Source organism: Pelobates fuscus, chromosome 2 (assembly GCF_036172605.1).
Source record: "Pelobates fuscus isolate aPelFus1 chromosome 2, aPelFus1.pri, whole genome shotgun sequence".
Taxonomy (NCBI): domain Eukaryota; kingdom Metazoa; phylum Chordata; class Amphibia; order Anura; family Pelobatidae; genus Pelobates; species Pelobates fuscus.
In genome coordinates, this window is record NC_086318.1 from 392,978,673 (window position 1) to 392,990,779 (window position 12,107).

Consider the following 12,107-nt stretch of genomic DNA (forward strand, 5'->3'; position numbering starts at 1 on the left):
AAGTGTTTTGACTTACCAAAATGTAGATAAAAAAGTCTTATTAATTATATTCCCACCAGTATTAATTCCTGTAAACCACATATTACTATAGAGTTTTGTGATATATTCGTACATGAAATGAAATGAAAAGGAGAAATACCATAGCATAGATTTTTCAATACCAGATAAGGTCACGTTGCACATGGTTTCTGAGTAGCTAAGCAGCCATAATATAATATTTCTAACTTGCTGGGATCCAGACATTGGTCCATGGCAAAATATTGCAGCAGCATGTGAGATTGTGCCCCACTCCCTAAATTGCTAATTTTGGCTACAAAATTCCAGTTGGATATTTACATAAAGTAGCTTAACAGACTACCATACCTGTACAGTGATTATGACATTAAAGGGACACAATAGTCACTGAAGCAATTTTAGCTTATTGAAGCAATTTTAGCTTATTGGGGCAGTTTTTGTGTATAGATAATGCCCCTGCCGTCTCACTGCTCAATTATCTGCCATATAGGAGTTCAATCACTTTGTTTATGTACAATAGTCATACCTCCCTGTATGTGAATTACACAGCCTGTGGCAGACCCTGTCCTATCCCTATTCGGTTGCCAGTATGCCCTTCATTTTCCAGAATGAATTGTGTTCCCCTTGCTCTATACTTTCCCTCTCCTGAATTCATCCGAAGTGCTCTCTCCTTGACGGCCATTCGGCAACAAGCTGTAACCGAACGGCCCAAGCAGCACTTAGCCATCCTCGCTCTGGAACTGAAATCAGTCACTCTTCCCTCACATCCCTGGTCACTTTTACTCCTTGTGTTTCCAACTTTACCGACCAGCCAGGAGAGCGCTAATTGGAGGAAAGATACTAGGGACTATGAGGAACAATTGTTACCATTTATTTGACCAAAGGAACTCACGATATTAGACCAGCCAAGACCACTTTAGCTCTGAAACTATTTTAGGCTTCGACAACATGTGTGACCGTTCAAAACTTTACCCCAGTGACGATTAAAAAATGTCTTAATGTATCCGGGGGCTATTTGGACAATGTGGGCGCTCAGACAAGAGCTATCCTGGGATCTTTGACATGTGGGGTTCCTGTGTGCTTTAACTGTATTTTGGGGTGTCTTTATGTTTTGCATGTTGGACGCTCTCTATGCGGGAGATAATTAGTTTAGCGGTCAGCAACTCAATTATCTCCCAGACACAGAGGCGCCTGGGCGCGTACTGTGTGAACTGAATAGAGATTCCATGCTTGGGTCTGTGAATAAAAGCTCAATAAAAATCAGTTGTACTCCCAGAACTGTGTGTCGTCCAGTTACTGAGAGAATTGGCTATATTCACTAAGAAGCGCTTTATTTCAGCGCGAGAGGATGTTGGCGGAGATATTCAGTCTCAGGATTGCAGCTCCACTACACAGCCTTCCTAAACACTTCCTGTAAAGTGTAATCTAATGGTTTTTACTTCCTTTATTGCACATTCTGTTTCACTTAGAATTTTTATCCCCTGCTGTGATAATATCTTGCAACTTGCAGATCCACCTGTGTGTGATTAAAGTTCAATTTACAGAGCAGTAGATAAAAACTTCTAAAGCTAATTAACATCTGGTTGAAGCCAGGGGAGGTGTCGCTAGGGCTGCATGGACAGAAACAAATGTGATTTAACTCCTAAATGGCAGTGAATTGAGCAGTGAGACTTCAGGGGAATGCTCTATACACAAAAACTGCTTTATTAAGCTGAAGTTGTTTTTGTGACTATAGTGTCCCTTTAACTGCAAACAGGACAATAGTCCTATTGCACTTAATATGCAGATGCTATATAGAACCGAAAGACAAAATAATACTCTATCATTGTCATTAGCAGAGACTTCTGACTGCACTCTGTGACATCAAATGCAAATGATAACGTATTCCTTATAGGTTGCCAGGCAACATGAGGGCTTCACTCTAAAAACTGACAGGATTTTAGATGTAGACATGACAGGCAGATACAGTAACAAATTGCGATGATGCTTTTGAACAAAGTGCACCGAAAAGAGTAATGTCACGGACCTGATTCTGGGACCTTTGTCTTTTCTACAAATGATTCAATAAAGAGTTTAGCCTGAGCCGGGTATCATTACAGTCAGTGCAATGCCCATGTAGGAATTTTACTGTAACTGGAAGGAAGCACCACATGTTGATGGGTCTGAAGCTGGCATTGGGCATTGCTAGGCTGCTATAATTATTAAATGACAATATTTTAGTTTTTGTTGTTGGAAGTCAATTTTAATGTTACAGTTGCTGGAGCATCTGGAGGGTTTAAACTGCCATCATTCTTAGCCTCTCTCAAAATGCAATGCTGAATATGCAGATAAACACTGAGTTTAATTTTTTTTTTTTACATTTACATGCCATTACTAAAGGCTGTCTTTGTCATGAAATTCTTGTGATACCCAAAGGCTGATTCTGTGAATAATTAGAAACAAAATCCCAGGTAAGCATCGAGCCATTCAACATGATTTAACTCCGTACAGTGGGACGGCACCAGGCGACTGGTGACATCATAGCCACAACAGCACACTGCAGTGGTTATGGTGCTTTGAATGCCTGTGTAGAGAAGGCAGTAATTATTCTGAGATTTTTTTTTACAGATATATAAAAGTTCTCCAGTTAACTTCCTTTAATTACCCTTGAAGCATTTTCTTTATTCCAGGTAAATAATTGACTCCAATTACATAGTGTGTTTTCTGTAACCTTGTATTATGTTTGTATTGTGGCATAAGCCATCATTACCTTACCAAGAATAATGGAGATTACATGTGACGGTTTAGTATTAGCAGAATGCCGAGGGAGACTGCAAAATGTATCAGAATGTATTTGGGTTCAGTTATTTCAAATGTATTAATAGATGCGTGAAAATGTATTATAGACATATTCAGGGAAAACTGCTCTAATTCAACTAGAAAATCTCATATATCCTATAAATATAAAAAAACACCAAAACAACATAAAGAAAAAGACACTATAACTCGATGCTATATAACTGCAAGCTATAGCATACCTACCAAGGGTGAAAGTCTACTTACCATGAATAAATTGTAACTTGCCAATGGCTAGTGGGAATTGTGAGCCCTGTACATAATCTAAATATATTTTTTAAAAATCTATATTTATACACGTATGACATTTATTATATATGAATACATATTTTTTTATATACTTCTCCTCCTTTTTCCCTCTGCTTGTTACTTCTCAATTGAACTGTGAAGAAAATGAACATTGAATGGCTGTTCCCTGGCTATCAATCATCTATTTTTCCCACCAAATCATCTCTTTTTTGGTGCCCTGGCCAGAACTCTGTATCACAAATCAAACAAATATCCTTGTTCACTGCACAAGACTTTTGTTCGGTTACATGCCTCTATGGTGATTCGGAGTTACGGAATTCAGACAACCTGCTGATTGTCTTCAAGTTAGACAAATTGCAATTTGACCAAAAACAAATGCACAGTTCTAATACAAGGTGGAAACACCCGCCAGTTAATTTAGGATACATATGTAAGTGTGGTTAATAGTGGATAGAAGACTTCATTTTTAATAGAAGATCCTGTAGATTTAAAAAAATAAATCATTCTCACATACCTCCAAGTTTTAGACCTTAATGGGACAGTTGGTGCAGAACTTAGCAGACACTGAGTATTTGTGTGCAAGTGATGGCAGTATGTGTGATTGATTTTTTAATGTCTTGCATTCTGTTTGAGCATTATTATTCCTCTTTATTTGGATAATTGAAATGCTTGGCCTATCCCTGGGATGACTAATACATACAGGTCCCCAAGATGCTCAGATAAATGGCTCCCATGATAAATGTAAAGGTATACAAACATGTTGCACATCCAGAGGGAAACCGTCATCAAGGGTAACTATCTAAATCAGTGTTTCCCAACCCAGTCCTCATGGCCCACCAACAGTCCAGGTTTTGTCAGTATTTCCATTGGAATAAAACAGGGAAATATATAAATACTGGATTGTTGGTGGGCCATGAGGACTGGGTTGGAGAACACTGGTCTAAACAATAATGGCAGTGTATCCGCACATGGGCAACAAACAGTGACAATGTATCTACACAACTGCAACAATAATAAAAAAATGTTTTAACCAGGTTACTCTGGTTCAGATTACTCTGGTCTCCAAGTGCATCCTGGGTATGTTATTTTGCCCAACATCCATGGATGCTGCTATTACCAAATTTAATTGTACTCATTTTATCTACCTCAGAAGGATGAAGGGCTGAATCAACCCTGCCAGGATTTAAACCTGCAACCCCAAAGGGTTGAAGAGATTCTACTGATGATGCATTAGTTCATTGAGCTATCTCACCTGCCTAAATAGTGACAATGTATCTACACACCGGCAACAAATAAAGACAATGTACCTACACACCAGCAACAAATAGTGACAATGTACCTACATACCAGCAACAAATAGTGACAATGTATCTACACACCAGCAAAAGAAATAGTGACAATGTATCTACACACCAGCAGAAATAGTGACAATGTATCCACATACCGGCAACAAATAGTGACAATGTATCCACATACCGGCAACAAATAGTGACAATGTATCTACACACCGGCAACAAATAGTGACAATGTATCTACATACCAGCGAAAATAGTGACAATGTATCTACACACCAGCAAAAATAGTGACAATGCATATACATACCAGCAACAAACAGTGACAATGTATCTACACACTGGCAACAAACTCTGACAATGTATCTACACAGTAGCAGCATGTGTGTTACAAGTCAAAGCAAGGGTAATTGTAGGAAGCATCAGAAGGAAAATTCTAACATGAATACATTACGGCTCTCAAAAAAACAGTTTAAGGCATTTTAGAACAATTGTCCTTGTCAATGCGGACATGGACATTTTCCAGTCCCCCTATGATTAAATAATTTTCATGATGTAGTTTGTTTAAAACATTTTGATTAACAGATGTGTCTTCAGAGGTCACCTTAATAAGGACTGATTTCAGTCAATTATTCCATCCCAGTAGCACAATCACAATTGCACAACAAGAATTATTATATCAACTTTAAACGGAAAAAAACCACTTTAACATAAATTGGATGAACAAGAGTGAATTCTTAAAAATAAGAATAAGCAGGTAGATGAATGGATATGCAGCTAGCAAAAGTCATGTTAACTTTAACTTGTACAACAATTTCAAGAGGTTAGAGATGTGAAGTAATTGATTATTTTTGCAAACTCAGTTGAAAAGCCATTACTTTAGAACTCTCTTAAAGTACATTAATCTCCTCTCTCCTCTAGTTCAAAGCAAAAATATGATCTAGGAGTGTGGTATAGCACAATACCAGAAAGCAAAATAGTTTAACCTAGTGCAGCTATTGTGTATAAGCTGCTGTAACCCCAACAGCATGCAAAATATAAATCCACAAAGCGCAACTTAGTAATAAGTGCCAAATGGTGCAGCCCAAATGTATTCAAAGAGCCTTCCAAGAACAGACGTTCCATGCCAACAGCGCTATGTGCTGCCCACAAGACGGTCCTTAGGGGCCATTTAATCAAAATAGCCACTCTTAAAAAGCGAGAAAAGACCAAACTCCTCCTGGAGTACCAATCGGCCCTATGTAAAGCAGAACATCAACACAAAGCCAATCCAACACCACACAAACTGGCAGAACTCACAGCACTCAGACATTATTTTAAAGAATTAGTACTGGAGGAGGTGGCCCGCTCCCTGGTGTGGACAAGGCGACACTTCTACGAAAAGGCAAATAGGATGGACACTTTACTAGCTAAAACACTCCGACCTAGGCCTGGCGCCAAACCTATCACTAAAATATGCACTGCCACTAACAACCTCGCCAACACACCACAGACGATAAATATTTCATAGCACTGTATAACCACTCACCACAAAACAACCTAGATAATGTAGGATATATAACGCACATTAACTCATTCCTGACAAACCTTAAAGGGGAGCTAGGGGCACCAATTACAAAAGAGGAGTTAGAGATGGCTATTACAGCCCTCAAAAGCAATAAGGCACCATGTCCTGATGGCTACCACATGGGTCATTACAGGAAATTCAGACTGGAGATAACACCTCACATACAAAAGCTATGCAACCACTTTATGGAAGTTGACACACCAGATAAAGACATGGCCACGGCGAACATAATCAATCTTACTGCCGAAACCTGACAGAGATCACACATTGCCCTCAAACTATAGACCCATCTTCCTGATCACTTCTGATTTGAAAATCTTCGCAAAAAAGTTAGCGGCCAGACTCAACCCTATACTACCACGCCTTATACACCCTGACCAGGTGGGCTTCATTCCGGGCAGACAACTTTACGAGAATACCAGGTTGGGGGCGGATCTGCTGTGGCACATGGCAGAGTCGGGGGTGCATTCTCTGGCTCTATCTTTAGATGCAGAGAAGGCATTCGACCATGTCAAATGGCCATTTCTGTTTGTACAGATCACTAGAATGCATTTCCTACAATCATTCATAAAGCTTTATATGCAGATGTAAGGGCGCAAACACTGGTGACGTTAGCTCCACTGCCCATATTTGTCTTGACTAATGGGACTAGATAAGAGTGCCCACTCTCCCCGCTCCTCTTTGTGCTCACACTTGAGCCACTTATGAGGGCTTATCACAGGGGTGGAGATCGCGAAGCACCAATTCAAAGTGTCTGTCGGGATCTTGAGCAGGTCATGTAAGAGACTTTGGCCAGAGTTAACATTAGAGGCTTTATTGGTGATTTTGGACATAATAAAGAAACAGAAAATCCTATAAATGAAATTATAGGGAAAAGGAAAATAAGAGAAACAGAGGTTTAGGCACTATGCCCTATATACATTATAAACAGGATGTTTGTAAATAATAATAACGGTATTGGTGGAAATATAGGTTAAATAGTAAGACAAGTAAAACAGAACAAGAAGGTTTCAGGATAATAGGTAAAGCAGAACTTTAGTGAATCAGCCCCCTCTTTGAAGGAAGCGTAGGTTGGGCTAGAAGCGTAGGTTAGGCTGATTTGGAGTAGGTTGGTTTAAAGCTGGTTGTCTGGATAAAGCAGGGTTGTAAAGCAGTTCAGGTTGGTAATGGAGCAGGTTGGTAACGAAAGGTAGATAATGAAATTCAGGTTGGAAGTAACTAAGCTTAATAGAGTAAACCAGGATTGCTTCCAGCAGGATGGTAACAAGTCAGTCATATTACAGGAGCCAGGAACAGAAGTCTTTCAGGATGAACATCAACTTAATTGTAAAGGCCCTGTCTTGAGCAGGGTGTAGCCTTTTGTAGCAATCTCATTAGTTCAGGCAGGTGAGGTTGATCTAGGTGAATTAGGGAGGCCACTTGTGGTGGAGAGCTGGAACTTGTTTTTAAAGAAACAGAAAAAAAGGAAACAAACTTAGTTGTCAGGATAGGATCCTGAGAGCGTCGGCCTACACCGATGACATGCTTATCACCATCACTGACCCTATACGAACCATGACCAAACTTGAAAGATTGTAAACCCTGTACGGTGATGTGGCAGGATACAAAGTTAACCTAACTAAATCAGTGGCTATGCTCTTCCATCTCTCGACCCAGGACATGGCAACTTTCCAACAGCAATACAAACATAAGTTTAAAACAGAGGCATTCACCTATCTAGGGGTTCGCCTCACAGCTAATCCAGCTTCAGTCTTTCGCAGCAATTATACACCTCGTTTCAGAGTGCTCTGACAGGTGATTAAGAGAGATGGATAGATAAACCCATCTCATGGATAGGATGCCTACACTCCATAAAAATGTATGTCCTTTCTAGATTATTGTTTTTATTCCAGGCGCTACCAATAAGAGTCACTAAGGGGGACCTAGCTAACTTACAAAAGGCGATTGACACCTTCATATGGCGGAAAAAAACAGCCTAGGCTGGCTCGCAGCCTTTTATACCGACCTATAGATACAGTGGGCTTGGGGCTCCTCACCTTTACCACTACTATCTAGCAGTGCAACTAGCACAAATAGTACATTGGCACACCCCCCAGAGCAAGAAGGTGGGTGGTTATTGAATCCTTACTCATGGGAGCGGACCTGCCCCAATTCTTTTTTTGGGCCCCAAAAACCTAAAGAGCCCTTTTGAGGACCACTTGCCAAGTCATAATGAACTCCATACAAATATGGGACTAAACTGTGCAAAAATATGCCCTGGGGGGTGTCCCCTCCCCGATGACACCTGTCTTAAGAAACAGGACATTCCCACCTGGGATGAGGGCAAGAGATTTTCGGGGGAATAAGGCAACGGGCCTCCAAAAATATTTCCACCTATATGTTAATAACTCTGTGGTCACATACGGGCACCTGAAGTCCTTAGCCCACACTCCAGTCAATGGACTATTTTCGCAACCTACAGCTTAGGGACTTCGCGCACAAAGCAGAAACTTTGTTTCAAAGAGACCACCCAATCGCACTTAATCACAACACTATACCAACATATTAGCTGAGAATCCTGGGAATGGGGAGACCTGTGATACACAGATCAATGGGAGGCAGACCTTGGGGAGGTGTTGGAAGGGATCAATTGGCAGGACATATGGGAGGCCTGTTCTAAAATATCCTTGTGTGTGACACTGCAAGAGCAATGTCACAAAACACTGTTTAGGTGGTACACAACACCAGTTAAGCAATGCCACATGAAACTGAGTCCCACAGACATGTGCTGGCACCTGCGTGGGGGGAAGGGAAGCTACATTCACATGTGGTGGCAGTGCCCAAGAGCAGATTTATGGAAACAAGTGGTGGACTTGAGCTCACAAATCTTACAAAGAAAATTAACACGGAACCCATGGGGCTGCCTACTCTCCAAACCCCTAGACGAGCTAAACAAATATGAACAAGAATTACTCAATCAACCTAGTGTCACGTAGGGCAATGGCACAGAACTGGACAAATGTAAAGCTGCCCCTGATGTCCTTAGTACTTACCAAACTTAGGGATAACTATCTAATGGACAAGTTAACAGCACAGGTCCGGAACACAACCAGCACCTTCCGGAGGGTCTGGGAGCTATGGGAGGAAAATTACCATTAACAGGTAAATGCCAGAACTAAGACTAAATAAATCACTTTTACACTCCAGCCCTGGGGAGAATCGGGGAGGTGAGGGGAGGGACCCCAACCCACCGGCATCACAAACTAATAATAGTGGACCGCAGTCAGGTACTGCAGCACTGCTTCCTTCTGAGGTGCAGGCCACTCATGACACAGACCCGTACCACATGGGGGAAACACCATTACGGGTACACCCAGCCTGACAACTGCACAGGAGAAAGTCTCCATCTGAAACATCCCACACACAAATACTAGGGTAACAGAGTCAAAGTCTTTGGGGACACCATCATCACCACTACAACCACTCTCCTGGGGTGGCGGAAATCTGGAGGGTTAGGGAGGGAGATGCGAACGACCCGCTGGGTCACAGCCTTGTGGGCCCTCCCAGGGGCGGCCGACCGGCGGCCGGAGCGTAAGCCATCCGAAGAGTCCCGGCGGTTGGCTCTCAGGGAACGGGGAAGAATGGATGACCCTGGTTTGGGGATGGAGGGAAGATAACTTCACATTTGTCAGGTTCCATACACAACACCTGGGCTAGACAGGGATGCTCACTTATAGCACAGTTCCGCAATAAACTCAAAACACAACTGGAATGGAACACGGTTATTATTATTAGTTATGTTTATGTTACTTTCCTGTTTATGTGTCAAAGTTAGACAGTAATGCTTGACATGATGTGCATTCAAACTAACCACAACTTCCTTTCTGTAATAACATGTCGGATTTACACGCATTGTGAATTGGCTCTTGCATAAGCCCACATTTACTTTTTTATGCCGCACCTTACGTCACTGCATAAATAAAGATTTAAAAAAAAATATATTATTTTTTACTTCTCTTTACATGCTCTAGTAAAAGTATGGAATCTTTAGGGGGATTTAGGGGAACAAAACTGGTGTGGACTGGCTGGCAATTAAATTACTTAAGATAAAGCTGACTTTGCGCACTATGCAAATGATCTTGCTGCTTTAGTCTCTCTAACACTGTGGCATGTTCCCTTTCTTCTACACTCACTACATACACATTTCCTCTGTCCCAGACTGTATAACAGGAGCTTCTCCCTGCTAATAAGAAGGCAAGGACAGGAGTGAACCAGTGAGTGCTATGGAACAGTCCTTAGAAAGTATGGAGCTAGCGCATCAGTAGACGCATTTATGACAAGCTCAGGGTGCTGCCTGCACAGTATGCCCTTGGTTGGTCATTCTGCATGATTGGCAGGCATTCTGACGTGTATTCAAACCAGGCTGACTATCTAATTCTTCGTGCAGACACTCCCCCTTTTTGGGCATGTTTATCCCTTTGGGCGGTTCTGGTTACGTGATTCACGTCAGTGGCCCACCCTTTTACCCCGTCCACTGAAATCCTGCTACACCGGATACTGCTGTTAGAGGGTATGGATTTACTTGAAAGATGAAAGCAAGAGATTAGCACAGGGTGTGTGTTTTCTGATAGTTATATCCTGGATGTTTCCCCCCAGCACTACCTCCACCAGGTACATGACGCATGGGAGGTATAACTGGTTTAGTGTTTTCTATAATTAGGCCCATCATAATTGTCAGCACCAGGCCCAATGGGCTCTTAATCCAGCCCTGGTGGGCCCCAATAACTAAGCTGCTCTGGATGAATACTTTGGATTGCTCTCCTCTAGTTCATATTGGTCTTGGCTTTACTGAGCTGCACTCTCTGGACAGCTGTGGCACACACTGTCACATTTGAGTCACAGAAAGTGGTAGTTAATACCCAGTTAAAATGCTATCAGGCCCTGTGATAAGAAAATGATCCAGCCTCCTCCAACTGTACAGCCTTAATAATCCCCTTTATGTGCACATGCATAGCCTGGGTGCCACAAAGGCTGGCATAAAGTATCCTGTACTTAAACCTGGTACAAGGTGACTAGTTCATCCAAACTCTTCTGCTCCCATAACCAACAACTTAAAATGCTACCATATATACAAAAAGTGGGTGGCTTTGTTCCCACTGAATTGTCCTTGTTTATGAGGTTTAATGGGGAGATATACGTTTCTTTTTTGCAAGAACAGCAAATATAATATGAACAGCTTAGGGTTTTGTCTTTGTCTGGTTTGTTCACAACCAGACAGCTAACTGCTGCATTCTCAAGTGGTACATCAAGTGACAGCTGACATGGACTCACCAGGACCTCCATATACCAGTCCAGCATGCAAGTAAGGAGTAAGGAAGGAGAAACTGCCCAATATTTGTGATGATTGCTCGTAGTGTCTTAAAAGGAAAGTGAGTATATTGCTGACCTACTACTCTATAACACTACATATATTTATTGGATATTTTGCGATGTTCTTTTATATACTGTAGGAGAACATACATGTTTCAGATCTCCCTCTCACTTTACTGTTCAATCATTGAAACATCTTGGGTTTCAGTTTCACCTTGTCAAATATTTTTCATTATTTGATAGATCTGTGATCTCTGTCCTTTGGATAAAATATAACAAGGTATAACTATAAAATTATCACTGTCAGAAAAAGTGATATATTTCAGTTCGAAACCCTAGAAACGTTCTTCCTTCATAAAGACATTTCTGGCGGAGATTAGAATAGAGACTGGAAGAAATCATAAGGTACAGACAGCTGACACACTATGAACAGTGTACAAATGGATAAGTCTGTCAGCGGAATTGAAAATTGATTGCACTAAAAAAATAATAGATTGAAAGACAATAAAGAGGAGACTGTATTAACAGAGTTTGATTTTTTTTTTATCGCCTCTGGTGGCAAAGGTAAAAAAAAGTCAGCAGAGAATATAGCACAAGAGCTGTAATTGTACAAAGGGAGTCTCCGAGTAGAGTTATGCTGCCTTCATCTAATGAATAACAGTGTAGGATTGTGGTGTTCTCAGCATCGATGTTCTGTATATCGAAAAAGCATAGAATGGAAAAAGATAGTACTCCTGTGGAATTCTGATAAACTATGCTCATCTTGAAGCCAGTTTAACCCCTTAAGGACACATGACATG

At 41.2% G+C, this 12,107-nt stretch overlaps 1 protein-coding gene across 2 annotated transcripts in view; it reads right to left on the reverse strand.

The window, feature by feature from the left end:
- The window catches only part of KCNK2 (potassium two pore domain channel subfamily K member 2), a 200,527-nt gene that overhangs the window by 117,324 nt on the left and 71,096 nt on the right, over window positions 1–12,107 (reverse strand). The window lies entirely within an intron of this gene.